Below are 25,888 nucleotides of genomic sequence, written 5' to 3' on the forward strand. Positions count from 1 at the left end.
AGTGGCCCCAGAAAGCTTGGCCACGGTCCCGAGAGTGCAGCCCTGGCCCAGCCTCCCCCCCCATGGTCTCCCCTCTCTGCCCCGGCTGGCACCTATCCTCAGAGTGCCCCTGCCCCACACTGAGGAAGTTTCCAGGAAACCATGACCAGTTCTCCGCGGCCATGGCTCTCCCTGACGAGACGTACATCTGGTTGTGACTCACAGCGCTGGATTTCCGCCCGGGGCCCTGCCTCTTGAGTGGGGAGCACATTCTCTGAACGAACAACCCGCCCACCCCGCTGTGACAGTGAGGGCTGCTGCCCTTATCAGCTCACGCTGAGGTCATCCACGTGGTGCCTTGGGCTCCTGGCCTGGCATTGCTCTCAGAATCGGCTCAGGCCTGGGCAGTCTCCCAGGGTCCCTCAGACACCAGGCTCTTCGACCAAATTCCCCTCTCCCCCGGGACGCTCGTTCCCCCCACCCCCGCCCCACCACCAAACGCCACATCTTCCTCCTGCGCTGCTGTCCGTTTCCCAGCACTCCAGCCCTCAAGGCGCTGCTCCCCTCTGAAAGCCCACTTCGTCTGGGCCCTGCTCCCTGGAGGGCTGGGCAGAGGTCTTGTGTCCCCCGAGGGCGGTGGCCTCTGAGGGTGGGACCACGTGCAATAGGACCACAGCTATCAGAATGAATACTGCGGGCACCGAGGGTGCCCACCTTCAGGCCTTCGTGATTGCTACTCCCCCGCCTGGAATACTCCGCCCCGAGCCTTTGAATGGCCCTCAGCTTCTTGTCAAAGTCACCTCCCCAGTGAGAGGCCTTTCCTCCCCTGCTGCCTTCTGCTTCTTTTATTTCCTTACGGCCCATGTCCCATTCTCAAATGACTGATGTGTTTGCTATCTGATCCCATAATTCCTTGTTTATCATCTGGCTCTTCAAGGAAGAATGAGAACAAGGGATCTGCTCTGTCCTGCTCACCACCGCCTCCCCAGCACCCAGCAGAGAGCCTAGCACGGAGGATGTGCTCAGTAACTGTGTCTCCGGGGCGGTCATGAACGCTGCTGGGCGGGGTGGATGTGCATGGATCTTGCTCAACCCTCATACAAACCCTGTGTGGTTGGTATCATTGTCCTCCTGTCACAGCGAGGAGTGCAAGGCTCAGGGAAGTTGGGTAGGTTGTCTAAGGTCACCTGGCCAGTAAGCGGTGGAGCTAAGTATCAAACTTGAATTTGCCTGATATGAAAGCTCGTGCTTTTGACTGCTGGACTCTGCTGTTTGCCTTCAATGTTTTCAGAATCCCCATAGTGAGGACACAGGAAAGACTTGTGGATTGAATGATCTGGAATGCCATGTGTTATGGACCGAATGCTTGTCCTCCACTCCCCAAATTTATATGTTGGAGCCTTAACCCCCAGTGTGACTGTATTTGGAGGTGGGACCTCTAAGGGAGGTTAAATGAGGTCATAACAATGGGGCCCTGACCCCATATAATTAGTGTCCTTATAAGAAGAGACAGCAGAGAGCTTGTTCCCTCCGAGTGTACACACCGAGGAAAGGCCACGTGAGGACACAGCAAGAAGATGGCCATTTGCAAGCGAGGGAGAGAGTCATCACCAGAAACAGAATTGGCTGGAACCTTGATCTTGGACTTCCAGCCTCCAGAAACTGTAAGAAAACAAATTTCTGATGTTTAAGCCACCCAATCTATGGTATTTTGTTATGGCAGCTTGAGCAGACTAATTAATACACCATGTTTTACGGAAGCCAAATTGCCAGGTCTAGGAAGGTAAATTCTTCCTTCTTTCCTCCCCTCCTTCCCTCTCTACCTCATTTACGTACTGACAATGGAGAGAAGCACAAGAATCCCGAGGAGCTCCCAAGAGTCTCAGACTGGCGGCCCATGGTTCAAACACCAGCCACAAAGTTGTTTTGTTGGGCTGGCGTGTGTTTTAAAAAACCCCACAAGGAATCAGAATGCTCTTAGGCAGGGCACACGTTGTCCGGTGCTTCCACAAGCCACACTGCTCCCTGCTGTCCTTTGTCCCTCCATCTGCGGGCTATGTTAGGTGCCAGTGACACCGGGTGAGCTATGCTGCAGTGGGGTGTGGTTCAGGGTGCCCTGGGGCAGAGTGACACTGGGCAGGGAGAAGGGCATGGGAGATGGTGGGTCAGAGGAGGCTGCATGGAGAAGGCGGCTTTGGCCTGGTGCATGGAGGATGGATGGGAAATCACCAGTCAGAAGGGGAAGGAGTGTGCATTCCAAGGAGGGCAGCAGAGAGGCGAGGTCCAGAGCAAGGGCATGGCCTGAGCAGGGAGCAGCTGGTGGTTGAGTGCGGCTGAGAGTGAAGGTGGAGGGGCTAGGACGTGGGCTGGAGGGTAGGTGCCGTGGGCACAGGGAGGCCCTGCACACCACGACAAGGAGTTTGGACATTGTCCTGTCCAGGTGTCATGACCAGCAGTCAGTCCCGGTAGGCTTTAACCAGGGAGGGGGTCACCGGACAATCTGTGTCAACGCGTGCAGAACCTGGGTTTACCACCTCCTCGTTGTGTGACTATATGCACGTGTCGCCCTGGGGCTGTGTGGTCTCAGGCACCTCATCTGTGAAATGGGAGTCATAATGCTATATATCTCAAAGGGGTATTGTGGGGATTAGAAGGACGTAAAACGTGAAAAGCCCCTAGCACGGTTCCTGGTACATCAAAGGTACTCAGTAAAGGACGGCCACCGTTCTGACAGGAATTTATTACTAATCTAGTGGTGACAACAGTGTAGGAGGTGGCTGGGAGCCATCGAAGACTCTGTTTGCTAAGATTATTACAGTAAAGTAAGAAAAACCCTGAGGAAGGACCCAGGAAATACTCATAGGAGATAGGAGGAGATAAATGCAACCTTAAGATCAGCCTTCTCAACCTCTATTTCCTCGACTGTAAAATGGGACTCTCCCTGCCTGTCCACACAGGGTCTCTATGTGAATCAAGTGAGAACAGAGATGTGAGAGTGCTTTTAAAGTTAATCAACACCAGAGGACCATATGGGTTTCATATATATATTTTTTATCACACAGAGGGGAAAGATGTCTGGGGGTAGATGAGCACCTGTGGGCTCTTATTTCTGCAAACAATCAAGGCAAGAAAAGTAGCAAATGACAGGACAGCAAGACACAAGAGAGAACCTGATGGAAACGAAGCCCGGCTCGTGGACCTTCCTGTGATAGCCTTGATCCTGCTGCACCCCAGGCACCTATACTTCTTGCACTCATACCAATGACTCAAAACTACTACCAAGTTCTCAGCCTTACAAGCATAGATTTTTCAAGCTGAAAATATGATTGAATGCATTCCCCACAATTTACAGGTGAAGCTGAGAGTCACAAAAGAGGGCTGGTTAAAACCCATCCTCAGGAGACATACGGCCTGCGTTCACATCCCGGCTCTGCCAATCATGAGCTGTGTGACTTTGGTCAAGTTATTCAACATCTCTGTGTTTCTGTGACTAGGATTACTGGGGTTAATAAGAGTACTTACTCCCATGATTGGTTTGGGGAACTAAATGAGTTAATATGCATAAAGCACTTGGAATGTCTCTAACACCTGGTAAGACTCAGGGAATAAGAGATACTATTACTATTTAAGGGCACAGGTTATCTCAGTGGCAGAGCTGAGAGTGCATCTTTGCATGGTCCCACACTGAAATATTTGATTCTTATCAACACACCATGTTTACTAAAGGCGGATGGACTGACCTGTTTTTGGAATAAAGGACACATTCACGCAGCCTGCATGCCCCATTTCCAGAACATTCCGGGCCACTGAAGTCTGACAGTAACTGAATAGAGCAATAGTGCCTCATGGACACCCTTCTTACCCCCTCATGTTGTACCATCAGGGGAGGCAGCAAAAAGAGCTCTCACAATTTAAAGAATTAAACAGGAAGGAGACCCAGATCAATTTGGAGCAATCAGCTTAGACGTGCTGGGCTCGGCTATCGTCGTCCTGGTACATTCATGTCGTGCGTTTCCGTTTCCAAAGGTCTGTCACCACAGTCTCTCATTTCTGTCTCATGACAGATGGTGATTCGGAAAGTGGGTTCTGGCAGGAGACTAGCTGGCTCAGATCATGCTCTGCCATTCCCTCGCTGGGTAGCCCAGGACATGTATTTACTGTCTCTGTGCCCCGGACAAAATGAGGGTGTGACAACACTGATGTCATTGGTTGTTGGCAGGAGGATGCCTGCAAAGCCAGAGCCCGGCCCGTAATCATTCCCTCGTCCAGAAAGTGCTTCTCATGTGCGTAACATGTGCTTGGGGCTGAGGACCCAGCAGCCATCCCAACACAGTTCCTCCCTTCACAGACTCGAGTGTGATGGGGGAAAGCGCGCAATGCCACAAGCAAAGAAACATCCGGCGCCACGTAGCGAGCTGTGCTTTGAAAAAGACAGGTTGAGAGGATGGAGATTTGTGGGGATGCCGACTGAGCTACGACCCTGCGCTGGGCAGGGAAGGCCTCCGTGACAGCGTGTCTTTTAAGCACAGACTGAATGAAATGAGGCAGAAAACCACAAAGGTAGCTGGGAAAAGAGTGTTCTAGGCTGAGAAAGTAGCAAGCGCAAATGCAAGTGTGTGTGTGTGTGGGTGTGGGTGTGTTTTGTTCAAGGCTGGTGGCAGAGAGGAAGGGGATCACGTGGGCCTGGGGGTTACCATAAGGACTTTGGCTTTTGCTCTGAGTGAGACGGGGGAACCATTGGAGGGTTTGGAGCAGGCGAGTGACAATCTGACCTGTGTTTTTAAGAAGCAGCTGTGAGGAGAGGAGACAGTCAGGGGTGTGTGCATGAAGTGAGGGAGGGGCGGCAGCTAAGGGACGAGCTGAGAGGACAACCAACGGTGACTGCAGTGACCCACGTGAGAGACGATGGGGCTTCAACTGGGGGACGGGGGTGGAGGTGGCAGGAAGCAGCACCACAGTGCTGAATATAAGACTCCAGACATGCCATTCACAGCCGCCAGAATGGGAAGGGCGTCCCCTGGAGGGGTGCGACGTGGTGGTACTGAAAGATGGTGGTCACACTGGGGATATATTTTGAAGGCAGAATAGACAGGACTTACAGATGGAATGAGGTGTGAGAGAAAAAGAGGAAACCAGGATTATTTAAAGGATGGAGTAAACAGAGGTAACTATTTACTGAGAAGTTGAAGAATGAGAGTCAAGAGTTAATTGTAGACGTGTTCAGTTTGGGAAGTCTCTTCACAGATGTTAGGGATGATGGTGATGATGGTGATGGTGATGGTGATGATGGTGATGGCGGTGATGGGGGTGGTGATGGTGGTGATGGTGATGGCGGTGATGGTGGTAGCGATGGTGATGGTGGTGATGATGATGGTGATTATGAAATGATGGCTTGGTGAGGATTATGACAAAAGCAAACACTGAGTGTTTGCTGTGTGCTAGGCACGGCTCGAAGGACTTTAGACGTATAAACTTGTGTAATCTCCATAATGTGATCTCCATTATCATCCTCATTTAATAAACCAGTGTAGTGGGTTGAATTGTGCCCCTCCCCCCCAAATGATATGTCTATGTCCTAGTCCCCAGAATCTGTGAATGTGACCTTATTTGAAAAGAGTCTTACTAGGTGTAACTAAGTCAAGGATCTCAAGATGAGATCACCCTGGCTTATCCAAATGGGCCCTGAATTCAATGGCAAGTAGCCTAATAAGAAACACCTGGAGAAGAAACCCACAGACAGAAGAGAAGGTGATGTGAAGGCAGAGGTGGAGATGGGAGTGATGCAGCCACAAGGAATACCAACAACTTCTAGAAGCTGGAAGAAGCAAGGAAGGATTTTCTCCTAGCCTTTAGAGAGAGCAGGGTCCTGCTAACTCTTGATTTTGGACTTCTGGCCTCCAGCACTGTGAGAGATCAAATTTTTGTTGTTTTAAGTCATCAAGTTTGTGGTCCTCTGTTATAGCAATCACAGGAAACCAACATAACAAGGAAACCCAGGCACAGAGATGTAAAGTAACTTGCTCAAAGTCACACAGCAAGCAAGTAGCACAGCTGGCAATGTTTGCCTCCAGAGCGGCTCACTCGGTAGGTGGGTATTGTTCACCCTGTGTCTCCAAGGAGGAAATGGAGATCAGAGGCTCAAGGCCACGCCAAGGAACGCAGCTGGTGAATGGCAGTACCAGGCTCCCTTGAGTCTCTAGCAGGGAGGCCGGATGCCTTTCCCACTCTCGATCCCCACCTCTCCACTTTGGAAAACCCAGAAAGGCCCTTGTCCAGACCCTCTAATGCCCCTTGGCAGCCACCGCATGCATCCAGGGCTTTGCCGGGAATCCCATCCAGTCTGGTGATTCCAGTTTACAGCTGCCGGGTCCATGTACAAGTGGCCCCAGAGACACCCTGGCGGGCTGGCGGCCTCAGTCAATGGATTTCGGTGGTACCAGGACCCACAGCAGTCACTCAGGAGCGGCATATGATCTGGATTTCACAACCGCCTCCTCTGTCTGTGACACTGACACTGAAAACCTCTTGGCTCCTTCCCCACCAGGGACACGAGGACTGAAAAGGGAGGGGTGCCGGGGCAGGGTACACCGGCCGCCCCTGAACCTCTGCCAGCAGCTAAAATCAGTCTCTGAAGAAACAGAGATTGTCCATTTCCTCTCCCGCCGATGCCCGGGAAAATATTTTACCGGACAAAACCCAAATATTGGGAATCCAGGGAAAACACCCTCCCTCCCTTCCCTGCCACCTCCTGCCTTGTCAAAGCTTCATCATTTTAAGAGAGATGGACGGTGGGACCTGCAACAAACAGGGCCTGTGAAGAGGGCCCAGGCCTCTTCCCACGCAGAACCGCGTCCTTAGAGCACCTAATGAGGGGAGGGCAGTTAGTTTCGGGGTTGGGGTGGGAATCGGGGGCAGGGGAGGTGTTCTACTTATGAAGAATACAATCATTACATTCAGGTCAGCGGAGCGAGCCAGCGGGCTGAAAACAAATTTGGGGGCTGGGGGGAAAGGGAGGCAAGAAGCAAAGGGATGAGCGCTATGGCTGCTTCAAAAACAGGGCCGTCTCCCCCGGGCCCGGCTGGCCTCTGGGGGCCCAGGGGGCTCAGCAGGCCCCCGCTCTCTCCCCTAAGGCACACACGTGCACAAGCACAACAACACACGTTGTTCTTCCGATCAAACACACGCTCACTCGTTTATTCCTCTCTGAGGACAAATTTTAAACACAGTCACAGAACTGACCCCGCCCAAAGCGAACCACTGTCCCAACGAGGTCCCCATGGCAGCGCCTGCACGTTCATCTCCACGACGCCCAAGACGTGTGTGGAAGCCCTCCTCTGGAGCTGTCTTCAGAGTCAGGTTACAAGGCAACGCGTAAAACTGGGCACATTATCGTTTAACTGCCCCTGATTCAGACCGCCGTTCCCCGGCAACTGTATTTCTAAGGGGCGTCACTGTCCTGGTTCCACAGATGGGAGCCGTGAAGCCACCCTCAAAGGGCAGAGATTCGCCAACACCAAGGAGAACAGTGTGGTGTTGGGGGACGTTCTCGAATGTTCTTGGGGGTCTCGGAGGTTCCGAGCCAGGGCGCCACCTTGGGAATAAGGGGTAAACTTCCCGAAGGGACGACCTGGGTAAACGCACCACCCCTTTGCATAGGTGGGTCCTGGGCATGATTATTTTTATTGTTTTTTAAAAGTCAGTTGTGTGATGTCATGGCACCTGCTCTGGGCGTGGCCCTGGCCAGGCACAGGGGAGCGGGAGAGTCACAAGGTACAAGCCAAGGCCTCTGTCTCCCTCTACCCAGTGGGGGAGCCAAGACTCACACCTGCGGAGTCACCTGGGATGGTAGAGGTGGGGATCCGGGATGGCTTCGATGCAGAACTCCACTGGAGAAGGGTGCCGTGAGGGCGGGGGTCAGGGAAGGAGGAGGGGGAGGCGGGCTCTGAACCCCGCTTCAAAGAATGGGGCCCACGGGAAGATGAGCGGCAGGGGGCACCGGGGCAGGAGGCAGGGAGGAGGGGACAGGCTCCGAGCGGTCCCGGATGGTGTGTTCAACCCACCTCACGGGGGATGGAGACTTGCAAGGGAGAGAAGGGGGAGATGGGGGAGGAGAATTTCAAAGGGATCCAGGCCCGGCAGCAGCCTTCCCGCCTAACGAATATCACTTCAGATCCCTTCTGAGCGTGGCATCCAGAAATACCGCACATCCTACACAGCTCGGAGTTGATTCCGCTGCTGAGCGTGTACGACGCAGTTTCATTGTGCCTCAGTTTCTCTATCTAGAAACTAACCATACAAACAACAACAGCTACTGTTCACCGGCCAGCCCCGTTCCAAGGACCTCAACTCTTTTAACCTAGCCATGCCATAGTTACCTCACTTTTACACGCTCTTGGCTACTGTAGGCCTCTGGCTCTCAGAGCTTAACATGCTGCTTATCTCACCTCAGAGATTGCCTGGAGGCTAAAATCAAATAGCGCATATAAAAGAGGTCTTTTAATTAAATGACACTCCACCAAAGCTCATTATTGTTGTCGATGTTTTTAGCATTTTACTAGGCTTCATCTACCTCAGGGTAAAGGTTATTTAAGGCCTGAGTACAACATTAAAAAAAAAAAAAGCATCACTTTCAAACATTAGCAGAGGAAAGATCCCGTGGAGACTGGCAAAAGAAAAAGTTACCCAAAGCCTGAAACACGAGAAGGCAGGACATCGGGGGTTTTTGTTTGTTTCTTGTACGGGGCCCAGTGTTCTCAGAAGGGGTCATTAATGGCTTTCTGGTTCCTTGGCGGCAGAAGGAACACAGCACCTTGCCATCGGCGGCATTTTTCACAGACCGGCTGCCCAGGGGTGGACCTGAGTGCACCCAGCTCACATAAAGCATTTATTCAATGCCCAGGAGCGAGTGAATCTGACCTGCTCTCTGCCATCAGAAGGCCCAATGTTTGGAATAAGATACCCTCCTTCCAAAAACAAATGCAAGTAGAGCCCCTGATTCGCCCCTCCCCGCCACCTCTGAACCCTGTTCCTCCGCAGACGTCCCCACCATCATCCGCCCATCAACCCACTGGGAAGCTGGAAGCCATCCTTGGTTCTCCCTCTTCATCAACATCCACAGCCAACCCACCCTAAGGCCATCTTGTGACCTCCACTCTCTGACCCACCTTCTCTTTATCTCCGTGAGCGCTGTATCATTTCTTGCCTGAACTTCCAAAGCCACCTCCCAAGTGGCCTCCTTGGTTCCACTTTTGCTCTCTCCCCTCTCTACCAAGAGATCTTCTAAAAATGTAGATAAGATTGCAGTACTTTCCTGCTTAAGCCCACTGAACTCAGGACAATCCAAATTTCTTTACCAAATCCTACAAGGCCCAGTGTGATGCGACTCCTGACTGGCTCTCCCACTCAGCATCAGCCTGAAACCGTCTTCTCTCCCCCGAGGAATGGGCAGAATCAAACCTACCTTCCAGGACGGTTGTGAGGCCACTAGGGGTGGGGAATACCTAAAACTGTAAACCAGAAAATGCAGTACAGGGTAACCTCTATTCCATTATAATTGGGCTTTTGTGTTCTGACTCTTGTTTTCATGGTTTCCAGTTCATTGATATCTTTTATTGTTTGCAATTTTATATCCTTTTCAGATATAAGGATATTTATATGCACAAGGTAGTACTGAAAACTACCATGCCAGCATCTTGGTATTCCAAAGGTAACAGCCCAGCTATGGTGTGCTTAAAACCTGGACAATATTTGTTCTTCCCGGGGCAGAAAATCAAAGTTTTAACTATGCAGTCAGATTGCCAGAGGCCTAGAGAGAGATCTCATTTAAATGATGAACCAGTTCATTCTCTCACGAAAATGATGCAAGAATGTGATCTTCAACATCTCTCCAACATTTTCAGTAGCAGCAGATAACGTTTATTAAGCCCCTACTTTGTACCAGTCCCTGTATTAAACACTTCTAATGCTTTACCTTTGTTAATCTTTACAACAACATTAAGAGGTGTTATAATTGTCCAGACGAGGAAGGTGAAGCTCAGAGAGGTTAAGTAACTTACCCAAGGGCACACCGCTGATGAGAAATGTCCAATCCTCTGTCTCTTTTAATAGCCCATGTTCTTTTGTTCTACCCTATGTGTGTTGCGGGCAGGAGAACCAGGAATGTGTCTATCTGTGAAAGGGGAATAGGGATAATTGGGAGATGGGGGTTTAGGCAAGTACAAGGCAACCAAGCCCTATGGTTGCAAGGGATTTTGGGCAGTAGATTCTCCTTAACTTCAAGCTTCACTCCTCTGAGTCTTACGTTCTATCTTGCAGAGTTAGATGATGCCCAACAGGTTTCCCCATAATCAGTGAAAAAGAGTATAAGTCTCTCCTGTAAAGGGTAGTCACTGCCTTTTTGTTATTTACACCGAGAAATGTGTGTGTGCATGCATGTGTCTGTGCGTGTCTGAGAGACAGACAGAGAGACAGAGAAGGTGCTCTGGCCAGAGAGACTCCCAGAGAAGTTTTCCTGTCACTTCACTCAGTGTTTGCAAAACAATCACCCAGAAGGAAATAGCAACAAGACCACCAGGGCAATACCCTCCTTCTACTGTCAGTTCTCTAGTGCCCCAAAACTTGCTGTGCAACTTCATGCAAGTTACCTCCTCTCTCTGGGCCTCGGGTTTCTCATTGGTAAAGTAAAACATCTAGATTCCTAGAATTTCATCCAGCTCTCAGACTGGAGTGATGCTCTCAGATCCATGATCTCTTTTGCTATCACCACCTCCCTGAGGAGACGGGTAAGTCAGACTGGCCATGGGAGGCTGGGGGAAGGTGGCATGGTTGAGTGGCAGACCCTGGACCAGAGCTATTGACTTTCGACGCCAATTCCAATGTCAGTAGTCTCCACCAAGCTGCCTTCAAGGGTGCGGACAGAGCTTGTGCAGGACCTATGCACATCTGTCCTCTTAAAACAGAAAGGATAGCACGCCGAAACCACTGTATGGAGGACTCTGGCCACGCCAATGGATCAGTGTTTGAGGGCAGTTCCTTCGTTTATTCCCTCCTCCCTTCCTCCCTCCCTCCCTCCCTTCCTTTCTCCCTCCGTCCCTCCGTCCCTCCCTCCCTTTCTTCCTTTTCTTTGCAGAGGGAAGAGAACAGGTAGAAGTAGGAGATGCCGCCCGAAAGGTATGGATGGCTTGAAAAACTTGAGATCCCTGTCAGACATAAAAATAACTGAAAACAAAACAAAACAACACACACACACACACACACACACACACACACACAAGCATGATCTGTGTTGTATGTGTGTGTGTGTGTGTGTGTGTCTGTGTTGGCGAATGGTAAGATTAATGAGCTAAGTGTGGAAAAAGCCCTCATGGCCACTTGTATTTCCTAGTTACTCTGTGTTTTATATGTTTGCACAAATCAATGAGCTTCCTATTAAACAACAGGCCAATTTTCACATGTTAGAGGGAAAGAAGCTCCCCCACTAAGACACACCAGCTGGGAGAGTTGAAGTCATGACTCAACCTTCTCCATTTCTATCTGTTCCCTGGGATCTGGCACCAACAGTTCTATTGCAGGGCGCTTACAGGCAAACAGAACGTTGGCCAGGCCAGAACCCACGCAGAACCCCAGCAGGCTGGGATCCAGCAGCAGACCACCGTTTTCACCCCGGGAGCTCAGCCTGCTAGAGCTGCAATGGTCCCCACTTACACGAGGGGTCCCTTCAAAGTGGGTGAAACGAGGAGACGAGCAGCAAGCAGGCTCTCCCGCGGGTGTGAGCCAAGGGCCACCACCAGCAGGGTACAATTTGTGGGGAACTAATGAAAGCCTCCTCCAACCAAAAATCCCACTCCCAACCTGGGTGGTGACCCCTCTCTGAACCTGGCTGGAAATTCTCCTGACACTCCAGGCAGAGACAGCAAAGACAGGCCTCGTGGGGTAAAGAAAGTAGCCCAAACTTTCCTCTAGGAAGTCCTGGTGGTATTTGTAGCAAGTGCAATCTTAGACCATCACTTAATCTCATCCTTGGTTTTTGAATCTGCAAACCCTATATAATAATGAGAGACATGGATCGTAGACATCTAGCACAGGGCCTGGCAGGTAGCACGTATCATACTAAATAAATGGTAGCTGTTATTATAATATCTCAATAATTTTGAAGGTCTCTGTTAAAAGTTCACGTGCTGACAGGACTGCTGCACCCCAGCCGTCGCCCACGAGTAAAGATGCCTTTGCTGGCTGGCTCGGGAAATGAGCTAGGGCAGTGGTTCTCCAAGTGTGGTCCCCTGCATCACCTGGGAGTTTGTTTGAAGTGCGCATTTGTGGACCCCCCTCTGAACTACTGAATCAGAAATTCTGGGTATGGGGCCCAGTCATTTCACGCCCCCGCCCCATGACTCTGATGCCTGCCAAAGTTGGAGAACTATTGAGCTCAGCAAGAACTGCCAAGTCTGGCTGATGAGCAGAATTTCCTGGGAGTGTTTAGAGGAGAAATGCAGGTTCCTGGGCCCATCTCCCAGGGACTCAGAGTCATCAGGTTCTGGGATGTTGCCTGGGAGTCAGCATTTTAACAGGCTCCTCAGGCGATGCCACTGAGCTAGAGGTTGGGTTTGCTGGGGAGAGGGGAGCACAGAGGCTGGAAGAGACCCAGGGATGGGGGTTCCTGGGAAGGGACTGGGAGTGCAGGCCTGACAGAGCTGGGGGTGCTGAGATGTAAGAAAGCACTGAAGACCAAAGTTTTCATAGTTCTATAGATTTACGAGATGGAATCTCCTACCATCTTCTCATTTTCCATCCAGGGAAACTGAGCCCCAAAGAGAAGTGACTATTCTAAGTCCATGCAGCTCATGCTTGGAAGAGCTGGGACTTGAGCCAGGGGTCTCCCTTCCAGAGCCAGCGCCCTTTCCACCGAGCCCCACAAGCTCATGCTCACGTGTTCCCTCCCTCTCAGCATCTCTCTCTGCGCCGAGCACCGAATCCACGCGCATTCCCTCAGTGTTGACCATGAGGGTGAGATCTAGGGAGGAGTTGGAGTCAGACCTCAGACCTGAGTGCAAATCTAGGCTCAGTCACTGAGTAGCTGAGCCATCAAGTCACCCTCTCAAGGCCTCAGTTGCCATATCTGTAAAATGGGGATAAAATCTGACGTCACAAAGCTGCTGAGCAGGTCAGCAACTGATGACTCAGGCGAAGGTGCTTTCCAAGCTGCCCATCACCCCCCCCAAGCACAGGGGCTAGAGAAGAAGGAGCAGGGCTCACTATGACCTCTTGCCTAGAAGCACTTACCATCTAGCTGGGGCAGAAGAAACACACTCAAAGCAACTGGAGAACAAGGAAGCGCTCAGCTCCACGCCAAGTGCAAGGTCACGCCTCAGTGCCTTTGCTCGGGCGCCGCTCTGCCTGGAACACCGGCCCCCAAAACCCTGTGGGTACAAGAATCCCCGGTCATTTGGCTCACAGTCTGGGCCTGACTTGCCCCACCTGTGAAGGCAGGAAGTAAAGCTCGTTCAGCTTTGTGGCCCCAGAATGTCTACATCTCAAAAATGTGCTCAGGAAGTGGCTGATTCAGGTAGGGGGGCTTCTGGTCAGAGAGGCCTTAGAGACCTGGAAGGGCCTTTTCACGGGGGCACGTGCCTCAGAGAATTCCTGTAACGCCCCAATGGGGCGAGCATAGTGGGGACAAGGGCTTCAAACCAGCCAGAAGCCACCAGCCGACTCCTGGCCCTCTTACAGGCCCCCAGCATGTCTATCATCCACGCCAGGGACCGAGGCTCTCAGGTGGGGTTGGCGGTTCCTTCACAGTCAGGAGGGGAGGAAAGTGAAACAGGAAGCATCAGCTCCACCCAAAGTGGCACCGACATCTACTGAATAAGGGAAGACCTTAAGCAAGTGGCAGGCGCGCAGGAAACAGCGATCCAAACTAGGGTTCCCGAGGATCTGGTCATTTGTTTCTCCTGTTTCTCCCTCTCCTGGTCTGGAGGATCCAAGGAGGTGTCCAGAGGGAACAGGGCACTGCAGAGTGAAGAGCTCTAGAGACGGGAAATTTCTCCCGCTGCCCCTAGAAGCAGTGTGACCTTGATCATACCACGTCAGTTCTCAGGGCCTTTAAAATGGGTACCAGGTGAATAAGGAACTGGCGGATTGTTTTCCCCTGGAGGATAAAGCAAATAACACAGCCAGCAGAGTGAATGCCCCTGGTCCAGCCAAGCAAAATAGGTTCAGAGCTGGCTCTGGGTCCTGGCTGTGGTCTTTCCATGGAAAACTGATAATAACAACGATGTTGCTGAAGGTGACAACTCATCTTTACTGAGTGTGTACTGGGCACCAGGAACCGGGCAAGCACTTTTCATTCATTACGCTGTTCAGTCCTCGCAGTGACCCTTATGGCAGATACTATCGTTATTCCCATTTTACAGTTGGGAAAACTGATACTCAGAGAAGTTACACCTGGGATCGTTGTCTGGTGGGTGGGGGAGGCAGGATTTGATTAACCCAGGCTGTCGGATTCCAGAGCCCACCTACTTTCCTACTGGAATCTTTTGAACCTGCGAGTCAGTATTCCACAGCTGGGAAATATGGGAGGATCTAGAAAGGCAATTACAATAATCATTTTCTAGACCCAGGACTGAGTCTGGAAAGAAAGATCACATTTGGAGCAAAAATTCAAAGTCTGCTGAATTATTCGCAGTACAGGAAACACAACTCAGGGACTTGGTTTAAACAGGCAGATTGGGTGCCCTGGAGGCAGCCCAGGCCTTCGAGGTAGACACCCTGGATTCTCGGCCACTGCCCCCATGCACCAGCCTGCTTAGCTGGGGTCAGGCAGCTGCTCTCCAGTCCATTTTCTCATCCATCAGGAGTGCCAGGATATTCCTGCCTTCACCGCCTCGCAGGTGGGCCCAGATTAGCTGAGTCCCACCAATGTCCACCTTCTCTCACCCCCAATTTTAAAAGATTTTGTCCCTCATACAGTAATTAGTTTCTCCATTAACAAAATAGTGAAGCATTTGTGTAAGTGCTGAAGTTTCTGATCAAAACAAAGTAACCGTTGTCACCCACTTCCAGCCCAGAGTGAAAACAAAACAACCCCCCAAACCCCCTACCACACCACAATATTTTTAGGCAGCCAGTGTCACTGTATCCTGGGTACTGTACAACTTCCACTGGTTTCTGGAATACTGACTCCCATTATGTGGACTTTTAGGAAAACACTGGTCTAAACAATTTCTGAGGTCTCTTCCAACACCAAGTTCAACAAGTCTACAAAATCGATGCTGTCTCTTCATGTGCTTGGTTAATTGCGAATGTGTAGTCAAGGTTCTTCTTTTGTTTGCTCAGTCCTAGAAATGCAAAACCAGGGAGGACCCTTGGAGTCTAAAGGAGGTCATCTAAGGATACCTGTCGCACAGGCCTCTGCCACTTCACACAGAGGGTGGAAAACACAGGCAACTCCTTGGGCCCGAGAGGCTGTAGCAGCTAAAAATATAAACAAGTTCAAGAAGTGTGTAGATGGACTCACGGAGGAGGGAACGATGGGTGAGGGGGATTAGGAACGTCGGGTCTCGTCCTTATACCCCTGCAGCTCTCTGTTTCCTGTTAGCAGTACAGTATCTGGCGGGCAGAACACCCACGGTTCCACTGACAGCATAGCTGACATTCTCATGCGAGGAGAGTAAAAAAGGAAGGAAAACAAACAAAGAAAAAAAGAAACGAGTGTATACGATAGTTTCCTGCTTTGACATCTAACTTCTACGATCAGAAAAAAAAAGGTCCATTGTAGGAAATTTAGAAATAAAAGAGGAAACATAATCTCTGATTCCACGTCTAAAGATTAACTGCATTAACATTTTGCTGTTTCCATCTGTGTGCCTGTTTTTTATTTATTTTTATTTTATTTTATTTTTTTGGTGGTTACTCCTTTTTATTTCAGAACAGTCTTTTGTTTTATGCATTTTTCTTTTTTTTTTTAAATAAAAACTCTATGTACAACGTGTATCCTGCATTTTTCATTTAACATTGAAAAGAATCACATTACTTAATAGACATGCTGTTGACTTAAGGATTTCTACTATTTATTTACTTAACAATGAATTTATTTAATCGTTGAATTATTTTATCATTCACCTCTTGTTGGACATTGTTTTTCTTTTCCTAATTTTCTACCGTATAAATAATGCTGGGATACACATGCCTGCTGACTTCTCTTTGGAGAAATAACAATAAATCTCAAAATCTTGGAGTGCACCATTTAATAAGTTTCTCTTACATAGACAAAGGGCCGGTGAGGGAAAGGCTGGCGAGGACTTCCCCAGGGAGCCCTGCGTCTTGCTACAATACCATTTTAAAGGCTCAGCGCTTCTGGTACTCACTCCCCTATCCTGCCCTTTCCCCTCCTTCTCCACAGCTATTTATTCATGCTGAAGACTCTTGCCTAGGCCCCTGCAAAACAGAGCACTTAGAGAGCTAGAGACTCGCAGCCACAATAAGGACCTACTGGATAGCACAGGGAACTCTACTCAATACTCTGTAATGGCCTATATGGGAAAAGAACCTAAAAAAGAGTGGGTATAGGTATATGAAGAACAGATTCACTTTGCTGTACACCTGAAACTAACACAACATTGTAAATCAATTATACCCCAATGAAAATTAAAAAATAAAATAAAATAAAAATAAAATTATATATATTAAAAAAAAGACACTCGCAGCCACTGAGCTGCAGCCCCCCAGGACGTGGCCCTTATTAGAAATGCAAATCCTCAGCTGACAAACCCCAAACACCCAGCTCACCAGCCCCCCTCACCGCCTGCCCGGTCGGGTGGCCTCTGCCTTCCATTTTACCTGAATGAGCTGAAAGGGAGTTGGCTGGGCTGGGGATGAGTCATCTGAGAAGGAAAGGGTCTGCCTGAAATGGAATCGTCTCCTCGGGGTTTCAATTTTACCCAATAAGAGGAAGTCAGTTCCTTTCTTCCCAGCCTTAACTCTACTAAAAGCCATTAAGCACTGCCAGGGACAGGAGACATTTATCTGTTGGTGAGTGTGAAGGCTGCGTTCTGTACCTCCAGCTGGGATGGAAATTAAGCTGTTTACTTGGTGGCCACCCCAAGGGACCGAAAGGAAGCTCTAACGTGATGGTATTTCTGAAATGCATTTTTAAAATCTCAAAATTCTCAGCCTCCATTCCTGCCTGTAAAATCACCAGGAATTTGCAAAATTCATTTAGCTGAATTACACCCTGACCAGCACTGACCACCAAATGCAAATGGAGTGACCAGCAGGTGACCTCACCGAACCGGTTCTTGTTTTGGAAAGGGTGGTGGGCATCTGAAGGCTGTTGCGGTTTCAGTCAGGCTAGCTTATACGATAACCAAGATCAAAGAGAGGTTTGGTACTGGTTTCCCAGGTGCGCTTCCTCTGCGTGTTCAGTCATATTCAAAACTTCACATGATAGAGTCCCTTTATGTAGGGCAGGCCGCCCCCCCAATATGTCTCAGTGACATATTGATTACTTTGAATTAAAGTTACTTGAGAAACAGCTGGTGGCAAGAAATGACATTTAAAAAACCCATTCTGGGGCTTCGCTGGTGGCGCAGTGGTTAAGAATCTGCTTGCCAATGCAGGGGACACAGGTTAGAGCCCTGGTCTGGGAAGATCCCACATGCCGCAGAGCAACTAGGCCCGTGAGCCACAACTACTGAGCCTGAGTGTCTGGAGCCTGTGTTCTGCAACGGGAGAGGCAGCGACCGTGAGAGGCCCGCGCACCGCGATGAAGAGTGGTCCGCGCTCGCCACAGCTGGAGAAAGCCCTCGCACAGAAACGAAGACCCAACACGGCCAAAAATAAATTAAAAAAAAAAAAGTCCTTCTACTACACATACCCTTTATATATTCCTCGTTTTACCTAATGTCCCATGCAAGTATCTACCCTTATTATTACACAGTTCTCATAACCAACATTAAAATAGTTGTGCAATATTCTAGTCAATCACTGGCGCAGAGTTAAGTAAATGTTTTCTAACTTTTTGCCGAAATGCAGTATTTCAATGACTGTTTAAAAAAAGATCAATACCCTCAATTTGTGGGATCAATGAATTAGTATCTGCCATCTCCTGGATACTCTTGTGTAAAATAGAAGCCAGCCCACAAGACCCTGGTAGACCCCAAACCCACTGTACTTTATGTTCCCAATGAGAACAACCTGGAACTAGTCATCCAGGAGCCCATTCACATATACGATCCATCATCCTCAGGAAGGGGTGGGAAAAATATCAGGTGAAATAGACCATGCAGCCCTTCGGGGCAGCCCCGCCCCGCCCCCACCCCATCCCATAGTCCACCTCGGCCCACGTGCACTGGGGCTGCCTCCGTGCATCCACTCCCATCCACACCCCGCACAGTCATCTCACGACAGCACGGGCGGCTCTCCGTCAAACAGGTGTGTTGTGGGAGGGCGTCTCGTGAGGTTCCGCGATCAGACACTGGGGCAACACATCAGTCATGGCGTTCCCTGTCTTCCCAGGTTTTGATTTCTCTTTCGATCGGACCTCTCATTCTTTTTCCACGCAACGACCCAGGCTGAGCTGGTTTGAGGACACACTCTCCCTTACGGCAGTCGCTCCTGAGGGATGTGTGTAGGAGGAGGACACACACACACACACACACACGCACGCACGCACACACACACTCTACAGGAATATTTGCTTCATTCCTCCTGAGCCCAGGTCTGTGTTTCTGCCCTGAGGTCAGAGCTGCCCTCCCCACAGACATCAGCATCCACTTCACAGAGGTCCCTTTGTTCCGCGCACACTGCACCTCACTCTGCGCTCTTGACCGGAACCTTCTAGCTGCCCCCCCAGTGCTCTCCTCTGTTCCAGCTCTTTTCTCCCTCATCTTGTCTCTGTTCTCAATACTTTCCAGGGGCCTGTTGGCCCGATCCCACCATTTCCTGATCACTTGCTTATGGATTCTCTCCTGTTTTTCCCCTAAAGATTCTGATTCTGAAGTCTGATCTGGGTCACCCTGGGCCTCAGTTTTCTCATCGGTAAAACAGGGTTATGTTAGTACTGACCTGCTTCCCAGAGGTGTGTGGGGATTAAAGGAGATAATACAGGTACAGCACCGGGCACAGTGCTTGGCTCCAAGAAAGCACACAAATGTTAGCAATTATTACCTTTATCATTATCATCATTAATTATAATAATGAATAACAACCCTCAGTTTTTCTAAAAAGCCAGAGGTTCTCCCATAGCTTGTCATTCCTAAATTCCTCCACCTCAGACTTCCTAATCTCCCCCTAGGAATCCTACTCAACCCCACACCCTGATCTCCTGATTAGTTTTCTTTTCTCTGGACTTGAAAAAAATAACAAATCTGGATTAAGAGTCAGGAGATCTGAATTCTACTGTCATGAAAGAGTGAAAAGGGCTTGTGACCCTGGGCAAGTAATAGTCTTTCTGGGTTCCATCTTTTTCACCTGAAAAATGAGGAGATTGGACCAGAATAGCATTTTCCCAAGCATGTTCTGGAAGCTTCCATCACACTCGTGCTCCCTCCGCCCCCTGCCCTGAGCCCCCCTGGCCACAGCAGTGCCATAAGTGACCAACCTAGCACCCAGCTCCACCTCACTTAGCTCATTGTCAGAGTTGGGATACTGTCTACACTGCCTGGTGCCTTGGTAGATGGTTACAGGGCTGATCCAGCCCCTTTCATAAAAAAGAGGTTTTAAATTGGCGTAAATCTCAGCTCTGTAAGGGAGGAAAATGAACTGCCAGCTCTGCTGAAAAACTAGGACAAGGTTCTCTTTAGCAAGTCTCCAGGTACTGTTCAGGCAATCACTGGGTATCACGAGCCTTAAAATATGCCCCTGCCTGGTACAATGTCTCCTGATTAAACTGGCTGCCAGGCCTGGGGTATTTCAGGCAGGAATGGTGTATTTTAAAACCACACAATTACTAGTAGTTTGGAAGAACCTTTTGAAACACCATGCCAATCATTTAATTCATTTTCCAAGTCCTTTTTAAATGCAAAATATGCTAATACGTTGTTGGAGTGTCCAGCAGAGAAACCTGCTAGAGACTGGGGCCTCTCTTGCTTGGAGGTTAAGCGGAGGGCTGGTGGGAATGGGGCGCAGCGAGAAGAATGGCCCATTTTCCCGCCGATGCCACTGGGCTCAAGTGTTTCTTTGTGTTCCCTTCAGCTGCAAAAAGGTGCGATCACCCTCACAGGCACAGATTTGGGGCATAATGGGCTTCTTTTCTGCCCAAAGCCCAAGTCCTGCCCCTGGTAAGTAAGACATGTCCTTGAGTTGTCTGCTAGCTCCTCCTGGTGAACAGGGGACAATGAAGGAGGGAATAAAGAAAGGGTGAGACAGAAATTTATGGCTTGAAGGAATAAATTAATTTAGGCCCGGAGGGGCTGCTGCAGCCTTTGAAAAAATGATATAAACCAGCAAGACTCCATTTCTCTAACCTATACAAGGGAGGAGGATAAATTACAGACCAGGGGTCTCTCTTAGAGGTTTCAGGTGGATCAGCCTCTTTACCAAATATTACACCCATTTTGCCAAAATCCATGGGCTTCTTTGTACCTACTTCATAACTGATTCCATAATATCATTTAAAGTTGCTGTTGCTGCTTATTTAGTAAGTACACGTTACTGGTCCTACTCTGTATACCCAGCGCTGTGCTGGTCTTGGGGGGACGGGGGCAGCACACAGGAGTACAACACGGGGATCTAGCCCTTTATAGCTATCTTTAATTGAGCCTCCGCTATCTTCCAGGGCCAATAAATGCCTGGACCGCAGAGGGAAAAACACACATCCAGGCCCGAAGGAAGCGAGGCAGGCGTGGCAGCAACCCCACCTATCCGAGTGGGAAAGCCGGAATGCAATCTACCGAGCCTCTGGCCCAGGCCTTGCAAACAGGTGGCTGGGACTGGATTTGGCCCTTAGATATGTTTTCTTTGACTTTATACACTGCTTTAAACATTTTGGGAATATCCCATAAAAATCAAGATTTCCAACTTTTCTTAAAAAAATTAATAAGGGGCTCCCTGGTCTCAGTGAATCCATATCCCTGCATGGGAACAGTCAGTGGGAGTTCAGTGGCAAGTGTCCCCTTTAGGCTGGGCAGGGATGCTCTAATTTGCCAAAGTCACCGCCACTCCTGTGACTTACCCCTAGCTAGCCTCCCTCATTCTCTTCACCTGCCTGACCTCTGTATGCATTTGGGTGTGCAAGCGTGACTCAGGACAGGCCCCTTACTTGCAAATGAGCAATCTGAGGCCCAGAGAGGTTAAGACAGAGAGAAGTACAGGTCTCTGCTGGACACCTGGGTCTGGCTGTTTTTACTATGTCATACTGTGTGTCACCAAGGGCAACCTAGGGGTACATGGTGCATTAAATAAACGAGGACCGTCATAACTACTTGATGGGAGGAGCAAATGAATGAATGGATGGACCAGCCCAAGCCATAGATGCAGGCGTGCAGGGGCCATGGTGGGTAGGGGGCTGGAGGAGGCTTTATGAAGCGGATAGAAGAAGAACAGGCCTGAAAGAGCTCAGGAAAGGAGTAAAGAGTTCCCAGTTGACTTGAGGACCTGGAACCCCATTTATTTAGTTTAGTTTTTGTGACTTTTAAAATGTGTTTTTATTGTAAAATAGGACATAGAAATAGAAAAGCATTCCCACCAACAAGTGCAAGAGGATTCCCTTTTCTCCACACCCTCTCCAGCCACTATGGAGAACAGTATGGAGGTTCCTCAAAAAACTAAAAACAGAACTACCATACGACCCAGCAATCCCACTACTGGGCACATACCCTGAGAAAACCATAATTCAAAAAGAGGCATGTACCACAATGTTCATTGCAGCTCTATTTACAACAGCCAGGACATGGAAGCAACCTAAGTGTCCATCGACAGATGAATGGATGAAGAAGATGTGGCACATATATACAATGGAATATTACTCAGCCATAAAAAGAAACGAAATTGAGTTATTTGTAGTGAGGTGGACGGACCTAGAGACTGTCATACAGAGTGAAGTAAGTCAGAAAGAGAAAAACAAATACCGTATGCTAACACATATATATGGAATCTAAAAAAAAAAAGAAAAATGGTTCTGAAGAACCTAGGGGCAGGACAGCAATAAAGACGCAGACATAGAGAACGGACTTGAGGACACGAGGAGGGGGAAGGGTAAGCTGAGACGAAGTGAGAGAGTGGCATGGACATATATACACTACCAAATGTAAAATAGATAGCTAGTGGGAAGCAGCCGCACAGCACAGGGAGATCAGCTCGGTGCTTTGTGTCCACCTAGAGGGGTGGGATAGGGAGTGTGGGAGGGAGACGCAAGAGGGAGGAGATATGGGGATATATGTATATGTATAGCTGATTCACTTTGTTATACAGCAGAAACTAAACACCATTGTAAAGCAATTATACTCCAATAAAGATGTTAAAAAAAAAGAAATAGAAAAGCATATAACACATAAACATATAAATTATTTCCAACTGTTTATGATTTTTTTTGGTCCTGTTTTCTTTCTAAAAGCCATCAAAGCTACTTCAAAATCAGGGTTTTCTGTGCTTTTCAATCTGTACTCCCTTCAGAGTAAGAAACCACCCTAGCCCTTCCAGACTGATATGGTGTAGCAGAAATATCAGGGGGCAAGCAACTGGGAGACCTGGGGTTCAATCCCAACTTAGATGCATGGGGAAGGTGGTTTACCCTCTGACCGCAGATGGGGAGACAGGACCAGATCTCTCTGAGGTGCCAATGTTCCAATGCTGTAGGATTCTGTAAGGCCAGGAATGCTGGGGAGAGCAGAAGAAACCTGCTAGGATGTCCGGGAAAGGAAGGTCAGTGACCCAATCACTTACTGGCTCAGGCCAGAAGCAAAACTGTCATCATGGCTGCATTAGAACCTGAAACCCGTCACCAGAATCTGTCCTAGATCCCTCCAGGTAATAAGATGTTGGTGAAAAGGGAATTTAGAGGTCATGGGCTCCAGGCCAGCTGAGTACAAGTAGTTTGGATGAGGGATGTGAACTTGCCCAAGGTCTGATCCTGAGTATTAAATTGCATCCCAAAGGCTTTTCCTTCAGCCTTTATTCCAAGCATGGGCTCTTGCAAGGGCCAGAGGTCTGGGGACGTGAGTAGGAAGGCTTCTTGGGCCAGGCCTCTCCTTCATGAACGGGCATACACTTAAACTTTTGACAGTCCCTGCAAGACACATATGTGGCTGTCTGAATTTGGGCCTACAACACACGTAGAATACCCTGAATTAATGTATTTAAAATATAAACCTGCAGTAAGCTTACAAGACGATCCTATGGCATTGTATTTTGGATGTCAAAAGAGTTAACTTGCTGGTTTAATTATTTTACAGATCTTCAATTTCTATAATCAGTTTTAATATTTTTTCCATATTTTAACATGCCAGGAGTCTCTCTTGATCTCGGTGAGGACTGATCCCAGGGCAGAACCTGAACACCAGAACCTGGGGGAGGCCCCTTCAGTCGCTGAATGGAAATGGCGATGGGGAGAGTGCTGTAAAATGAATATGGACCACTTCGGTCTCAGCCAAGGCAACCCGCACTCCCCGTGTGCTTTCTAAGTGCTAGGAATGTGCCAACAGCTGGGCACAGAGATGGCCGGGCCCTGCCCATGAGGCAGTCGTGGCCTAGCCAGCCAGCCAGACGCTGAATGAGCTATAAAGTGATGTGACAAGTACTGCAACTGAGAGATGCAGAAAGTGCTGGGGCATGTGCAGGGAGAACATGCATTTATTTGCCTGAAGTTGGACCAACAGGCAGATTATGCGTTGGGAGGTGTGGCACACGGAACAACGCCCCCTCCAAATATGCCACGCCCTAACCCCCAGTACCTGTGAATATGTCACCTTACATACCAAAGGGTCTTTGCAGATGTGATTAAGGTTGTTGCCGTGGGGAGATTATCCTGGCCTATCCGGATGGGCCCAGTGTAATCACAAAGGTCCTTAGAAGTGGAAGAGGGAGGCAGGAGGGTCAAAGTCAGAGCGATCCAGCTCAAGAAAGACTCAATTGGCACTGCTGGTTTGGAAGATGGAGGAAGGGGCTGTGAGCCAAGGAATACAGCCAGCTCTAGAATCTGGAAAAGACAAGGAAATGAATTCTCCCTTAGAGCCTCCAGAAGACAGAGTCCTGCCAACGCCCTGCTTTTAGCCCAGTGAGACCCATTTCAGACTTCTCACCTCCAGAACTGGCAGATAACACGTGTGTTGCTTTAAGCCACCAAGTTTGTGGTAGTTTGTCACCGTAGCCCTAGAAAACTAAGGCAGGAGTATAACCCAAGTAAGAGACAGGAGTCTTGGTGGACCAGTCCTGAATTGGTACCAACTGCCCTCTGGGAGCCTCTATTTCTCCCTCCAAAAAACAGGGGCACTGGGTAGATGGCCTCTGTCATCCCTTCCCTTTCTGACACTTGGTGTCTTGATGGATGAAGGGAGCATCCACTGTACCAGATGGCTGGCAACTGGTGGTGAGAGTTGACAGAAAACAGCATGTCCCAGAGTGTGTTTGGTGGAATTTAAGTTCTATGGGCTGTGGATGAGGGTAAGTCAGAAAAGAGGGCTATTCACGCAGCAAATCATTACCGAGCACTTCCCAGGCACTGTTCTAGGCATGGGGGAGTCAGTGGTGAACCAGGACAGACAAGGTCCCTGCCCTCGTAGAATTCAGAGCAGAGGAGTGAGCGAACTAGTGAAGAAGCCCATTTCCACTGGTCATCAGACCACAGAGGAAATGAAACCTGGTGACGAGACAGAGTGGGACGAGGAGGCCTGCCACTCTCGCCAGGGTGGTCAGGGCTGGCCTCCCAGGGTCAAATGTGACTTGGTCCTACGTGACGTGAGATGAGCTGGGCATTTGAAGAAAAGGGGAAAGAAGGATGAAAAAATACTGAGCTAAACAGAGTTAAACGGAATTATATATGAAGGAGTCCTGAGCGTTTGAACATATTGATTGGTCCATGTGTTCATTTGACACATTCTCTTATTGAACCAGGCAGTGTTCTGGGCACGAGGGATACAGTCCTGAACAAAACAGCCAAGCAAGAACGGGGGGGAGCATCGTTAGTGAGGGGGAGATGGCCTACACAGAGGTAAACAGACAAGTGTAAAATGAGGATGTAAAAGGACTCTGAGGAACGGAGCAGGTAAGGGGGTGGAGGTCTGGGAAGACCTCTCGGAGCTGGTGCTATCTGAGCAGAGTCCTAACACACAGGAGGAATCAGTGTGCAGCATTTCCCAGACTAACACGACAATGGAACCCTTTGTCATGGAGCGTCTTGCAGGACTCCTGCTCCTCGGACAGGCCTTGAGAAAGCCTGAAGCGTCAAGCTGGCATCTGCACATGCTCGCAGGACCGCGGTGGGCATGTCAGGATGGAGGCTGTGAATCTCATGAAAGCAAAGGAAGACATCTCACGTAGAAGTCCCCCCTCCGAAGGCATATCAGAAAACGGGAGTGACTGGGAGGTCTCCGATGGACTTGTGGATTTAGAAATCCCTGCACTCTCTCCTGGGCGGCCCCAGATTCCCGCTTGGTGCTGCTGGAGAGTAGCTGAGAGCCCAAGATTAGATGAGATGGCTTCTGCAGGCAAGAGCAGGTGCTATTTTTCGCATGTCCCAGAAAATGGAAGAGAAGAACAGGAATCCTTTTCCTGGGATGTTGCGTCGTAAAGAACATGTATTTTTTGGGTTTTTTTTATTGGAGTATATATAATAGATAACTTGTATTTGTTTTTAAAGTGTATCTGGGTGACGATGATCAATGTTCCCATTTCCGGGGATCTTTACCCAAGTCCTCCTTCAGTCTTGGTAAAGGAATACATTCTACACCCCAGGACCAGAAACAAGAACCAGAGGCCCAAC

General features: G+C 49.3%; 1 protein-coding gene across 6 annotated transcripts in view; it reads right to left on the reverse strand.

The window, feature by feature from the left end:
- The window catches only part of ZHX2 (zinc fingers and homeoboxes 2), a 172,574-nt gene that overhangs the window by 109,887 nt on the left and 36,799 nt on the right, over positions 1–25,888 (reverse strand). Inside the window, exons 2-3 of one of the 6 annotated variants that reach the window (XM_057532316.1) lie at positions 13,258–13,394; positions 10,035–10,147 (exon numbers count right to left, since the gene is read on the reverse strand). The exons of 3 other annotated variants lie outside the window; for them this stretch is intronic. The gene's annotated coding sequence lies outside the window, so the exon portion shown is untranslated. Of the gene's footprint in view, positions 1–10,034; positions 10,148–13,257; positions 13,395–23,885; positions 23,947–25,888 lie in introns of those variants that run through there. 2 more of the 6 variants (XM_007188843.2, XM_007188842.2) reach the window with 2 other exon arrangements.

The sequence above is a fragment of the Balaenoptera acutorostrata genome, chromosome 17, assembly GCF_949987535.1.
Source record: "Balaenoptera acutorostrata chromosome 17, mBalAcu1.1, whole genome shotgun sequence".
Classification (NCBI taxonomy): Eukaryota; Metazoa; Chordata; class Mammalia; order Artiodactyla; family Balaenopteridae; genus Balaenoptera; species Balaenoptera acutorostrata.